Source organism: Musca autumnalis, unplaced genomic scaffold (genome assembly GCF_047663935.1).
Source record: "Musca autumnalis isolate F117 unplaced genomic scaffold, ASM4766393v1 scaffold_1, whole genome shotgun sequence".
Lineage (NCBI taxonomy): Eukaryota > Metazoa > Arthropoda > Insecta > Diptera > Muscidae > Musca > Musca autumnalis.
In genome coordinates, this window is record NW_027411644.1 from 61,113,524 (window position 1) to 61,126,068 (window position 12,545).

The 12,545-nt window shown below is 35.3% G+C and overlaps 1 protein-coding gene and 1 long non-coding RNA gene across 8 annotated transcripts in view; one reads left to right on the top strand and one right to left on the bottom strand.

The window, feature by feature from the left end:
- Lnk (SH2B adapter-like protein Lnk) overlaps positions 1 to 10,250 on the bottom strand; it is a 42,656-nt gene extending 32,406 nt beyond the window's left edge. For 2 of the 6 annotated variants that reach the window (XM_073976734.1, XM_073976683.1), the window contains exon 1: positions 8,957 to 9,288. The gene's annotated coding sequence lies outside the window, so the exon portion shown is untranslated. Of the gene's footprint in view, positions 1 to 8,956; positions 9,289 to 9,914 lie in introns of those variants that run through there. The other 4 variants (XM_073976701.1, XM_073976692.1, XM_073976715.1 and 1 more) reach the window with 4 other exon arrangements.
- LOC141398929 (uncharacterized) lies at positions 70 to 9,845 on the top strand. 2 transcript variants are annotated; one of them, XR_012411732.1, is made up of 2 exons: positions 70 to 469; positions 9,282 to 9,845. It is a non-coding gene; the product is annotated as an uncharacterized lncRNA (long non-coding RNA). The 2 variants fall into 2 exon arrangements; XR_012411730.1 differs by lacking the exon at positions 70 to 469 and adding an exon at positions 1,433 to 8,893.
- Positions 10,251 to 12,545: the final 2,295 nt, after the last annotated feature.

Here is a 12,545-nt window from a genome sequence, read left to right on the forward strand (position 1 = left end):
CTGTCAAATGGCAAACAAAATATCTGACCATCACACCACAATACAATTTATAGTGAATTTGTGATTCAAGTCACAAGGGAAGATGACACTTGTTAATTTGTACTTTGCCTTTTCATTATTTATGTTTTAATTTGTTTATTTATTAGCCGATAGTGTTTGAGACGTAGGTAGTCACCGTCATTATCATTGTCGTACGTCGTTGTCGTCATTCAGGGATGCCAAGTTGGTGTTTTTTCCGCTACTTTTGGTAATTTTTTGACGTACAAAAACCGCTGTTTAAGAGTTGTAGCGTTTTTTTTTTTATTTTAAATCGCTACAGTAGCGATTTTGGCTGTTCGTGGTAGCGGTTGTAGCGATTTTCACACAACATTGTTTATAATCATCACTTTTAAAGAAAACGAAAAAGAGGATATTGTGAAGCAAAAATCAGGGGAATCGGATATTTTATTGAAGAAATGGATAAAAACATGTACATATCAGGGATGGAAAATTAAAAATTCCAAAAAGTAATAAAATGGTACTTTTTTCAAGGAAAAGGTACTTTTATAAATTAAAAATTTTTACTCAGTAAAAAAAACAACAACAATGGCTTATATGATGAAATCTGAAGAATTTTGCAAAATCGTATATATTTTCATACCTTCCTATAGGGTATAATTAACTTCGTTTGTAACACATCAAAATATTCGTCGGAGACTCTACCGGTTCATGACAGTTTTCGATATTTTGAACGTTTAACAAATATTATCATACCAACATTGTTGAAATTTGGTATTTAGTCTTCGTTGGGGTTACAAAACTCACTCCCAGAAATTTGACAGTGCAGGTTCACGTTCAGATATAGCCCCCACAAAACGGTACTATCCTATTTTAGGCCTTTAAAGTTATAGGCTCATTATCCCATCGAAGTAACTGAAATTAGGTATTTTGTATTCGATATGGATATAAAACATTCCTATAGACAATTGTGGTTTTAATATAGCCTAGTGTTGGCAAACTATCAATAGTCCGACTTTCGTATTGATCGCTGTCGTAAATCGATTATATGAACTCTAATCAAATTAGCGATAGTAGCCCATAGAAAAGGTATTGCAACTTCTCAGATTGGAATGTACTACGATACCTATCGATATGAACTACTTTAAATGACTAGTCTACTTTAGTGACTGTAACTTGGTATTTCGGTTTGTCAATGGGTGGAAGAGCTCTACGAAGAAAATATAATATATATATAACAATTTTTATCTTGGAAGTAAAGTGTGAATGTTGCATTTTTAGTTTCACATAAAATTGTTCAACCTGTAGGACTAGAGTATGTGAAATAGTACTGAATTGGCCGCGGGGGTACTTCGGTACTTTTTATGGTGAAATGGTACTGAAAAAAGTACTATTGTACTGAATTTTCCATCCCTGGTACATATGTGCATTTTTTTAAATTTCTCTCTTTCTGTGTAACAATTGATAATTTCTGACGTTTTTAACATTTTCCTAGTGTTTTTGGTCTTTATCAGTAGAGATTTGTGGTGGTTTTTAACACAACTTGTTTGTAGCAATTTTTAACTCGGAACAGTTGGCATCCCTGCCGTCAAAGTACTACATATGTTGGTTGGTTTGTGGGTTGTCTTGCCTTCCCTCTCCTCCCACTAACAACAACAAAACACAACATCTGTACATTTTGTTTCTATTCGATGGTTGTTTAGATAGTCACCACTGAAAGTTCTGCTACTTTTTGTTTTTTTTTTTTGCTGTTATTATTGTTGTGGTTTATTGATAGTTGGTGGTGTTTATTATTGTGAGTGAACGGTGGCCCCCCTCCCCCCTTTTCGGGGGTGAGTGTGTTTTATTTGTTTGGGAGGCGGCAGTAGTGGCGGCGCATGTATGTTTTGTTGTTATTATTATTGTTGTTGTTTGATAAAAAAAGAAGCAAAATATCAATTGAATTGTTTTGTTTACGTTTTTTTTTATTTAATTAGGTTTGTGGTGTAATATTTATTTCGTGAGATTTTTGGAAAATTGCGTGATATTTTTCACTTTTTGCATTTTTTTTCCTTCATTCTTTTCCTACAATTAAGCACACATGTTTGGTGTTGTAGCTACTTCTTCCTTCTCTGTGGAAAAATATCCTTGTAATGTCACTTTTTGTACAAGTATCAAGCCCATTTAATGTCCTTGTACGGGTTTTTTTTCTTACAACAAAACCAGCCTTTCAGCCCGTCCTTTATCATGTAGTTGTGTGTTGTCGTTGTTCACATTATTTAGGGCAGAAATAAAAGCACTCACCAACAGCCTTGAGAATATGACAAAAACAGTAATGTCAGAAGAAAAAGAAGAAGACGACGATGAAGTATGTAACAAAAAAGGAAGTACCTAGTCAGAAATTGTAACTTACAACAGCCACAGCCAACATTATTATGAATACATTATTGTTAACACGGAGCATGTCCTAGGAAAATAATACATTCTTTTATTGTGTCCAGAATAGATGAATATGTAATCTACGAATTGTCTGTATATTGATTCCATTACCTTTGGAATTGGGAATATAGTGGGTAATCAATGTGCAAATTTTTGGTCATTGTACATTCCTTTTTCGATTACAAATGTAATACGTTCTAATTTCCCACTGGGAAAATAATAACAACGACAGTTTCTTTTTCACTGTTTTCACTGTCAAAAAAGTCGTTATTCCTGACAGCGGTGTTGCCAGATTGTTTGGATTGCCGTGATTGTATATAATTAATTCCCTTTAGAAAGAATAAAAAGGGTTAAATAACAAGTAAAAAGTATCAGTCGGCTTTGCCGACAGAGATATACCCTCAGTCTGTGTATATTGAAATAATGTTTTCCCAAAAAAATGTATATATTTAGGGGGTTTTAAAAATTTTGGCGTTTGAATCGACAAAAATTTTGATTAGGATTAAAGATCAAAAGTTTTACGGAGGATATACTAAAAGGAATGGATCGACATTGACCATTATGGAAGTGGATCTCCAGCCACTACATATGGGGTTTTTACACCCTTCGGGCTGTTTTCTCAAGAAGTTTGGACTTGCCCCTGAAAAAAACTTTTACCATCGTAATTGAGGCACCGAATGCGCAAGTTGCTTCAACAAAAATAAAAGTGATTCGAAATCAGGTCTTAAAGTGAACTTATCCGAAATTTTGTGTAGGAGGTACCGAATGGAGTAGACAAATATAGTCCATATTTGAACCTGATCAATATCAGGAAGATATATTAGGATGTGTAAAGTATGGACCAATTCGGCCACTCCCTTCAAGAGTTATCGTACGAACAATTTTTCCGAACATTTTTGAACTTTTGTGGGGGAGGTACTTGAAGGAGTGGACCGATATGGCTTATCTTCGAACTTAAACTATGTTTGGACAAAATATTACTAAGGCTAAATGTTGGACCGAATCGGCAGATCCGTTCTAGAGTTATCTTGCGCTCCAACTACCTCACACGGTGTCATAGGGTTTTTTTGCAACTTTCATGCTATTTTCTCAGGAAGTATGGACTTGCCCCTAATGAAACTTGTACCGTCGTATTGGGGGCAGTGAATATAAGTTGCTAAAACAAAAATCAAAGCGATTCGAGAGATGGCCCTAAACTGAACTTTTCCGAAATTTTGTGTGGGAGGTACCCGAAGGAGTGGACCGATTGAGTCCATATTGAAACCTTATCTAAGTCTGGTAGACATTTCAGGATATGCAAAGTATGGACCAAATCGGTAACTCCGTTCAAGAGTTATCGTGCGCACAAATTTTCCGAACATTTTCGAACTTTTGTGTGGGAGGTACCGGAAGGAGTGGACCGATATAGCCCATCTTCGAACTTAAACTAAGTTTGGGCAAAATATTGCGAAAGCCAACATTTGAACCGAATCGGTTTATCCGTTCGAGAGTTATCGTGCGCTCCAGCCAGCCAGACAGACGGACGGACATTGCTCAATCGACTCCAAATTGTCTGAAACACATTTCGTCCAAACATACTTGGGGTCTAAAACCATTATTTCGATGAGGCACATTTTGCCCGTAGCATAAATGCTGAGGGTATAAAAATAAATTGGAAAGTCTTGCTTCCATAGACCTTGACTGTAAGAAACGGTGCTGACCCTTACTTACAGAAAGCGTACTTCTATTGACCATTTCTTACTGAGAGGGTGCTTCTATTTCTTACCGAAAGGGTGCTTCTAGTCACCTTTTCTTACCGAAAGGGTGCTTCTGTTCACCATTATTTACCGAAAGAGTGCTTCTATTCACCCTTTTTTACCGAAAGGGTGCTTTTATTCGCCCTTTCTTACAGGAAGGGTGCTACTATTCACCTTTTCTTACCGAAAGGGTGCTTCTAGTCACCCTTTCTTACCGAAAAGTTGCTTCTATTCAGACTTTCTTACCGAAAAGGTGCTTCTATTCAGCCTTTCTTACCGAAAAGTTGTTTCTATTCACCCTTTCTTACCGAAAGGGTGCCTCTATTCACCCTTTCTTACCGAAAAGGTGCTTCTATTCATCCTTTCTTACCGACAGGGTGCATCTATTCACCCTTTCTTACCGAAAGGGTGCTTCTATTCACCCTTTCTTACCGACAGGGTGCTTCTATTCACCCTTTATTATCGAATAGGTGCTTCTATTGACCCTTTCTTACAGAAAAGGTGTTTTTATTCACCCTTTCTTATCGAAAAGGTGCTTCAATTCTCCCTTTCTTGCCGAAAATGTGCTTCTATTCACCCTTTCTTACCGAAAGGGTGCTTCTATTCACCCTTTCTAACCGAAAGGGTGCTTCTTTTCACTCTTTCTTACAGAAAGGGTGCTTCTATTCACCCTTTCTTACCGAAAGGTTGCTTCTATTCACCCTTTCTTACCGAAAGGTTGCTTCTATTCACCCTTTCTTACCGAAAGGGTGCTTCTAGTCACCCTTTCTTACCGAAAGGTTGCATCTATTCACCCTTTCTTACCGAAAGGGTGCTTCTATTCACCGTTTCTTACCGAAAGGCTGCTTCTATTCACCCTTTCTTAACGAAGTGTTGCTTCTATACACACTTTCTTACTGAAAAGTTGTTTCTATTCACCCTTTCTTACCGAAAGGGTGCATCTATTCACCCATTCTTACCGAAAGGGTGCATCTATTCACCCATTCTTACCGAAAGGGTGCATCTATTCACCCTTTCTTACCGAAAGGGTGCCTCCATTCACCCTTTCTTACCGAAAAGGTGCTTCTATTCACCCTTTCTTACCGACAGGGTGCATCTATTCACCCTTTCTTACCGAAAGGGTGCTTCTATTCCCCCTTTTTTACCCAAAGGGTGCTTCTATTCATCCTTTCTTACCGACAGGGTGCATCTATTCACCCTTTCTTACCGAAAGGGTGCTTCTATTCCCCCTTTTTTACCCAAAGGGTGCTTCTATTCCCCATTTCTTACCGAAATGTTGCCTCTATACACACTTTCTTACCGAAAGGGTGCTTCTATTCACCCTTTCTTACCGAAAGGGTGCTTCTATTCACCCCTTCTTACCGAAAGGGTGCCTCTATTCACCCTTTCTTACCGAAATGGTGCATCTATTCACCCTTTCTTACCAAAAGGGTGCATCTATTCACCCTTTCTTACCGAAAGGGTGCCTCTATTCACCCTTTCTTACCGAAAGGGTGCATATATTCATCCTTTCTTACCGAAAGGGTGCATATATTCATCCTTTCTTACCGAAAGGGTGCATCTATTCACCCTTTCTTACCGTGAAAAAGGGTGAATAGATACCCTTTTTTACCGAAAGGGTGCATCTATTCACCCTTTCTTACCGAAAGGGTGCTTCTATTCACACTTTCTTACAGTAAGGGTGCTTCTATTCACCCTTTCTTACCGAAAGGGTGCTTCTATTCACACTTTCTTACAGTAAGGGTGCTTCTATTCACCCTTTCTTACCGAAAGGGTGCTTCTCTCGATGATTCTATAGACACTTTCGTGCTTCTATAGATTGTTTTTGTAAGAAAGGGTTGCTCCATTTACCCTTTCTGTAAGAAAAGGCGCCTCGATTGACGCTTTCTGTAAGATAGGGTGTCTCTATAGACCCTGATTGCAAGGAATGGTGCCTCTATAGACCCTCTGACTTAGAGCTGGAAAACCATCGATATTCCCAACATTAGATATTTTCGATATAATGTTTTAAAATATCGATTGCTATCGATATTATCGTTAAGTTGTCATCGCCATTAATTTGGATATGAAAATGGGGGAAATGTCAATGATTTTTTGAAATTATGCAAAAGTAGTTCACAGAAATGTAAAGGAGAATAACCAACTGCTTTTATTTTATAAAAAATTAAAAAAAATACATTATATTTTACCGAAAATGTGTACGTGTGACTACGGACTTACTTTCTTACACACAAATAACCGAAAAGCAGCGAAATTTCTATTTATTTCAATGGATTTCAGGTTAGGGGTTTTTATTCCGATAGTATCGATAGGCAAAAATATCTATCGATATTGAATTTTTAAATAATAATCGATATTATCGATAGTGCCATCGATTTTTTGCCAGCTCTACTCTGACTGTAAGAAATCGAGCTTCTATAGACACTGTCTGTTAGATATGGTGCTTCTATAGAACCTGACTGCGAAAAATGTGACCTTTCTGTATGAAATATTGCTTCTATAGACCCTAACTGCAAAAAATGTTGCCTCCATAGATCCTGACTGCAAGAAATGGTGCCTTCATAGACCCTAACTGTAAGAAAAGGAATCTCTATAGACAATGACTTCAAGAAAGTGTGCCTATTTAGACCGGGTGCTTCTATTGATACTTTCTGTAAGAAAGTGTTCTTTTTTGGATCCTTTCCGTAAAAAAGAGTGCTTCTTATGAACCTTTTTGTAAGAAAGGTTGTTTCTATAGACCGTTTCTGTATTCTATTGACAGTTTCTGAAAGAAAGAGTGCTTCTATGGTCCCTTTCGGTAAGAAAGGTTGCATTGCATCTATGGACCCTTTCTGGGTTTTACCATTAAAAAAGTAGTGGAACGAAATTATTTTTGATAGGCATGAAAAACCACAAGATATTACGTGGCAACTCTGTTGAAAAATAATTTCACTTCTCTAAAGCAGGGACACGCTTCTTTGCAAAGGCAGTATAGTGAGGGCGCCCACTGAGTTGTTTTTTGCATTAGGTCTGTTCGTTTACTCAAAATTTGTACAAATTTGTACAAGTCCAGTAACTTCTTGTAATCGACTAATGTCTTTTGCATGGTGCTGTAGAGTAAACGAACAACATCCAGTAACAATTTGTACAAATTGTAAGTAAACGAACACACATATTTTCTTCTCTCTCAGTTATAGTGTAAATGAAAGAAAACAAACAATTAACACCATGTGTTAATGTTTTCTTCACCCATACATAAACACATACTAAAACATTTATGGAAATTCTTGGGCGACGCTGCTTTAGAGCTTGACTCATTGCCCCCAACTGAAAGTTTTTCCACAAAAAAAAATCACATTAACCGTTTGCCCACAAAACACACCACAGTTATGTTGTTGATGTGGCAACTCTGTTGAGAGCTCCTTTAATTTCAAGGAATTTGACATTTCCGTTGCTAAATAAAAGAAGAGAACATATAAAAAGGGGAGAGGGGTGATAGGAAAGAGTATTTCTTTGCAAAAACTAATTGCGTGTTCCTTTCCTTTGTGGCCATACTATAATAATGATATAATGAAAAACAAAACAAAATTTCACTTACATACTTTAGTATATATTTTCTAAGTGCAAATCATGGCACAATTACCCAGGTAGTGGCATCGTAAAATTTTGAATATGTTATGTCAAAACTTTCTTTATGTTGTTGGGGAAATTACAACAAAAATCATTTTTTATAAAGGGATTTGACTTTTCATATTCGATCAGCTGGTGTGATACCACTACCTGGTAGTTCTGCCATGGTGCAAATTTAGAAAAAAAACAAGACCTCACAGAAAATAAAAAAAATATTGTATGTGTTCGCCGTTTTGTGTGCGAATATTATTATATGGAGTAGAATAAAGAAATAACAACAATAATAAAAAAGTAAACATATGAAAAAACAAACGGCAAACAGCATAGAAAACAAAAACAACACCATTATTTTGACAGAATTAACTGAGAAGAGAGATTGTTTTGACAGAATTAACTGAGAAGAGAGATTGTTTTGACAGAATTATCAGAGAAGAGAGGTTATTTTGACAGAATTAACTGAGAATTTCAATTTCAATTGTATTTTTTGTTTTGTTTTCATTTTCGTGTTTAGCTGTTGAAATTGGAAAAAGGCAAGAGAAGAAAAAGATCGCAAAAACAAAAATCCTGATGAATGATAGATGAAGATGAATGAGGCGCAGATTCCATCCGGTATATTTTGATTTGAATTTCTAAAGTGAAATTTCATGAAATTTCATAAAAATTTCAAAAATATTCCATAGCCGGCTCAACTCCTTTATTATTAGTAACCTTAAGTGCATATTCTGCTCTCTCCTTGGGGAAGCCCATTTCCATTAACATTTGTACATCGCCCATTTTGTTTGCAACCTGATCCTTATACACAATACAATACAAATATTCTTATTGTTTTTGTTGTTGTTGCTATTTTATTTTGTTTTCTATTTTAATATACGCATTTTAGTGTGTTTTGCTGGCGCTGTTTGTGTTGTTGTTGTTGCCATTTTAATTTGTTTTTCTTTGTAGTTGATGTTGTTTTTGTTATGGGTTGTTGTTGTTGCTGTTTCAGTTATTGCGCCGTAAAACCCCACAACCCCACATTAATAAGCTTAATAATATTTCTTCTTTGCAATCGTTGCTGCTGTTGTTTATACATATTTTTTGCTGCTGGCTGTTGTTGTTTTTCTTGTGTGCCACCAATGAATGTTTTTTACGTAGTAGGTATTTTTTCTTTTTTTTTTTGTTTATTTTTCTGTAGTTTTTTTATTAGTTTAAATTACCTTGTACTTGCCTGCGCTTCTGCCGATGGCAGTTGATGATGAGTGATGTGTTGTTTACTATCTTTTTTCTTTTTTTTTCACTTATGTATGCTAATTGTTGTTGTTGATGCTCGGTTATTACTTTGCCTTAGAGATGCGATTTTTGCCAGGAATTTATTTTTTTTCTGTTTTGTGTACTTTATTCTTATTGTTGTTGTTGATTTGTAATTAACAATTAGATTTTTTTTCATTTATTTTCTTTAAAATCTCTTTGCATCTTCATCACAAAGACTGACTAAAACAAAACGTCTGTTTGTCTGCTATGTTTTTTTTCGTTTCGTTTTAGTGACCTAGGCAGTTGTAATTGCATAAACAATACTTGAATTCGTGCTCTCTCTTCCTTCTTTGTGTGTAAGGGGGAGGGGGCTCACTTTGTTGCTCTCTTTTGACATATGCAACACACGGATATTAAACACTTTGCCCAGTGACATGCAGTTCTTCTTTTCTCTCACTCCTATGTACACATTGAATAATAGACAGAACAGACGAACCGTTGTCTGTTGTCTTGTGTTGGGAGTTGTTGTTGCGCGTTTTGTTGTAAGTACACTTATAAAAAAAAACAACCATAAAAAATCCACAAGAACAACACTGTTTTCACTGTTGATTCCTTCTCTACAACAACAGCAGCAACAAGAACAACACCATTATCCGTCATCAACCATGTAATATAATTCTTTTTTGTTTTTGTAGCACTTTTTTTACAGGGAACTCCACATTTTTTCCTTTTGCTTTGAAAATAAAATTTCCCAATGCCTCGTTTAGACGACAAGGAGTCGACACACACAGAAGAAGAGGAAGCAGCAAGAATATTAGTAGATCAAAACATTAATTTATAACATATTCTTTTTTTCTACAACACAAGAAGCAAGAAGATTTATTTGAAATATAGAATTAGAACATTTTATTTATATATACACACCACACTCACTAGGAAAACAATAAAAAAAAACCGTCTCGTTTGTTCTTTTCGTATTTTTTGGGCTTGACTTTGTGACTGACTGAATGCCTCTGCCCAACTTTCTTTCAAACTAAAGAAAAACCAATTTTCACATATTCTTTCTTTTATTTGCTATTCCATCACTTATCACGTTATTCGTTTTATTTGAAATTATACATTTTAAGTTTTTTAAAAAACTTTTTACGCAATATATTTTTTATGATTTTTTTCACCGTATATCACGTTGTTTTTGCCTATTTTTTGTAGTTTAATGGGTCCGCTTCTTCTTTCTGTATGTAAGGGCTAACTAGATTGAACGTTTCTTATGGGAAAAGCCAAAGTTGCACGTATAGAATAGCGCCGTTAAAAACTGAGGCAGTGGATTTATGATAAAATCTCTTTCTGGCAAGGTTAAAATTAGGCTGCGTTTACATTAGCAATCGTCAGTTTAATTCATTGCTAGACGGTTGAAACTTCTTAAACTTAATTTACACTTGCACATAAATGGTCTGTTCCAGAACTGCAAGAATCTACTAATTTTTACTATTTTTTCCGATAACATAAAGGAAAAAATGTTATCGTAGTAAAAAATAGTAGCTTCTTGCAGGTTCTGGAACAGAGCAAAAACCAGTATATATGGTCTTTATTTGACATAAATGTTCAATGGAATTGACATGTTTACATGTAACCGGATTTAATAAACCCACTGGGTCGCAAATGTCAATCCCATGTTGAGCAATGTTAAACCATGTTTATATTATAGCCTTTTGCAGGGTTAACCTTCTTCATGAGGATTTGTTTGACGTATATGTAATGGAATTGACATTTAAAACCCAGTGGGTTTGTTAAATCCGGTTATATATAAACGTACTATTAATAGCTAATCTGGATTTAGTAAATCCAGTACAAATCTCATTGCATTTAGATATACCTTTAGAGGATTTAAATGGTAGTCAGCTGATTTTTGTCCATAGCACAATTACCAAGGTTGGTGCATCAGCCCATCTAAACGACTTTGAAGCGTCAAAAGAAATTGTAAATTGAATTCGTCTCAAAAAACATAGGGCAAATTACAAATTTATTGTTTAATGTTGAAAATGTTAGCACATTATGGGTCATTATTACATGTCTTCCAAGATCTATTTATAAGATCACGTAAGTAGCACAACAACAACTCTATTTTGGCCGAAAATTCTTCAATATGTCAAAATGTTTGTTTACTTTTTCATACAAATGATTCACAATAGCAAAAAAATTGACAGATTGAAACCAATCAGCTGGTCGTTTTACGCCACCTTATAATTTCATCATGATGTCTTCTTTTACTATTGGGTGGATTTGAAAACGCAAAATAAACCAATTTGGAGGGATTACAACTATAATATTCACATTAAAAGTAAATGCCAAGAATGTCCTCCTTGAAATTTAATGATAACTTTTAACTCTAAGTTAACCAGGGGGTCAATTCTGTTTCTATGAAAATGTGAAATGAAAACTTACCCAGCAAAAAAGTTTGGAAGTAGTGCAATGCAGAGTTATGATTTCAATACATCTTTCGATGCAGTCCACACGGAGTTATGAAAAATGCACTCCGCTCGATACATTTTAGAAGCACTCGCTTATAGATCCCTAGCCAAGCAAGCCAATTTTTTGATCCCTACCTAAAGAGTGTCTAAAATTATAAGAATTTGTTTTAAAAAATAAAGAAATACAAACTAAAGATATGAACATTGCTGTAATTCACGAGACGCAAATTATTTTTGAAGTGGAGTTGGAGTTGGAGAGTTGAAGAAAGTACTTGGCAGCAAACTTACCACAACTCTCTTTCAATTCCCTGAAGATGATTGGAGGTTCCAATCGAAATATTGGGAAATAAAGAAATTTAAATCAGAACATCAGATTTTTTATTTAAAAAAGCCTGCAGCCAAACAATCCTTAACCCGCAAAAAGTTTTTTGGAAATCTGAACTGAAGTAGGAGGAAAAATGAAAAACCATTTGGATGATGAAGCAATATCAATTTCGATGTCATAAAAAGCAGAGTAGAGGAAGTAAACTTAGTTACGATCAAATTTAATAATAGAGAGTTTTTATAATTTGTGTTAATGTAATAAAGTTAATATTCTTGTTTTACACGAATAAGCAATGTATTTTATTTATTTTGCGATATTTGCAAAGGCTTGCATTTTATAACATCTTTAGACTGCATTTAAATTCAATCCAAAACACTACATCAAAGGCTATGATTTGGATCGAAAATGGAGTGCATCCTAGATGTGTGCCGTGGAAGCAAAATGGAGTGCATCCTAGCTGCGCGCTCTCTTGTAAAATTCATAGGAAAAGATGTACTCCAGCGGCAATTTTTCTAGTGATTTAACTGCATCCGCGGCTCTAATAGCTCATTTAGACTAGCCACAAATCCTCGACTGGATTTAAAAAATCCAGTAAAAATCTCATTGCATTTAGATATACATTTTGAAGGATTTAAATGTCAGTCAGCTGATTTTTGTTCATAGCACAATTACCTAGGTAGATGCATCAGCCCTTCTGATCGAATTTGAAACGTCAAAAGAATTTTTTGTATATTGAATTCGTCTCAAAAAACATACGTCAAA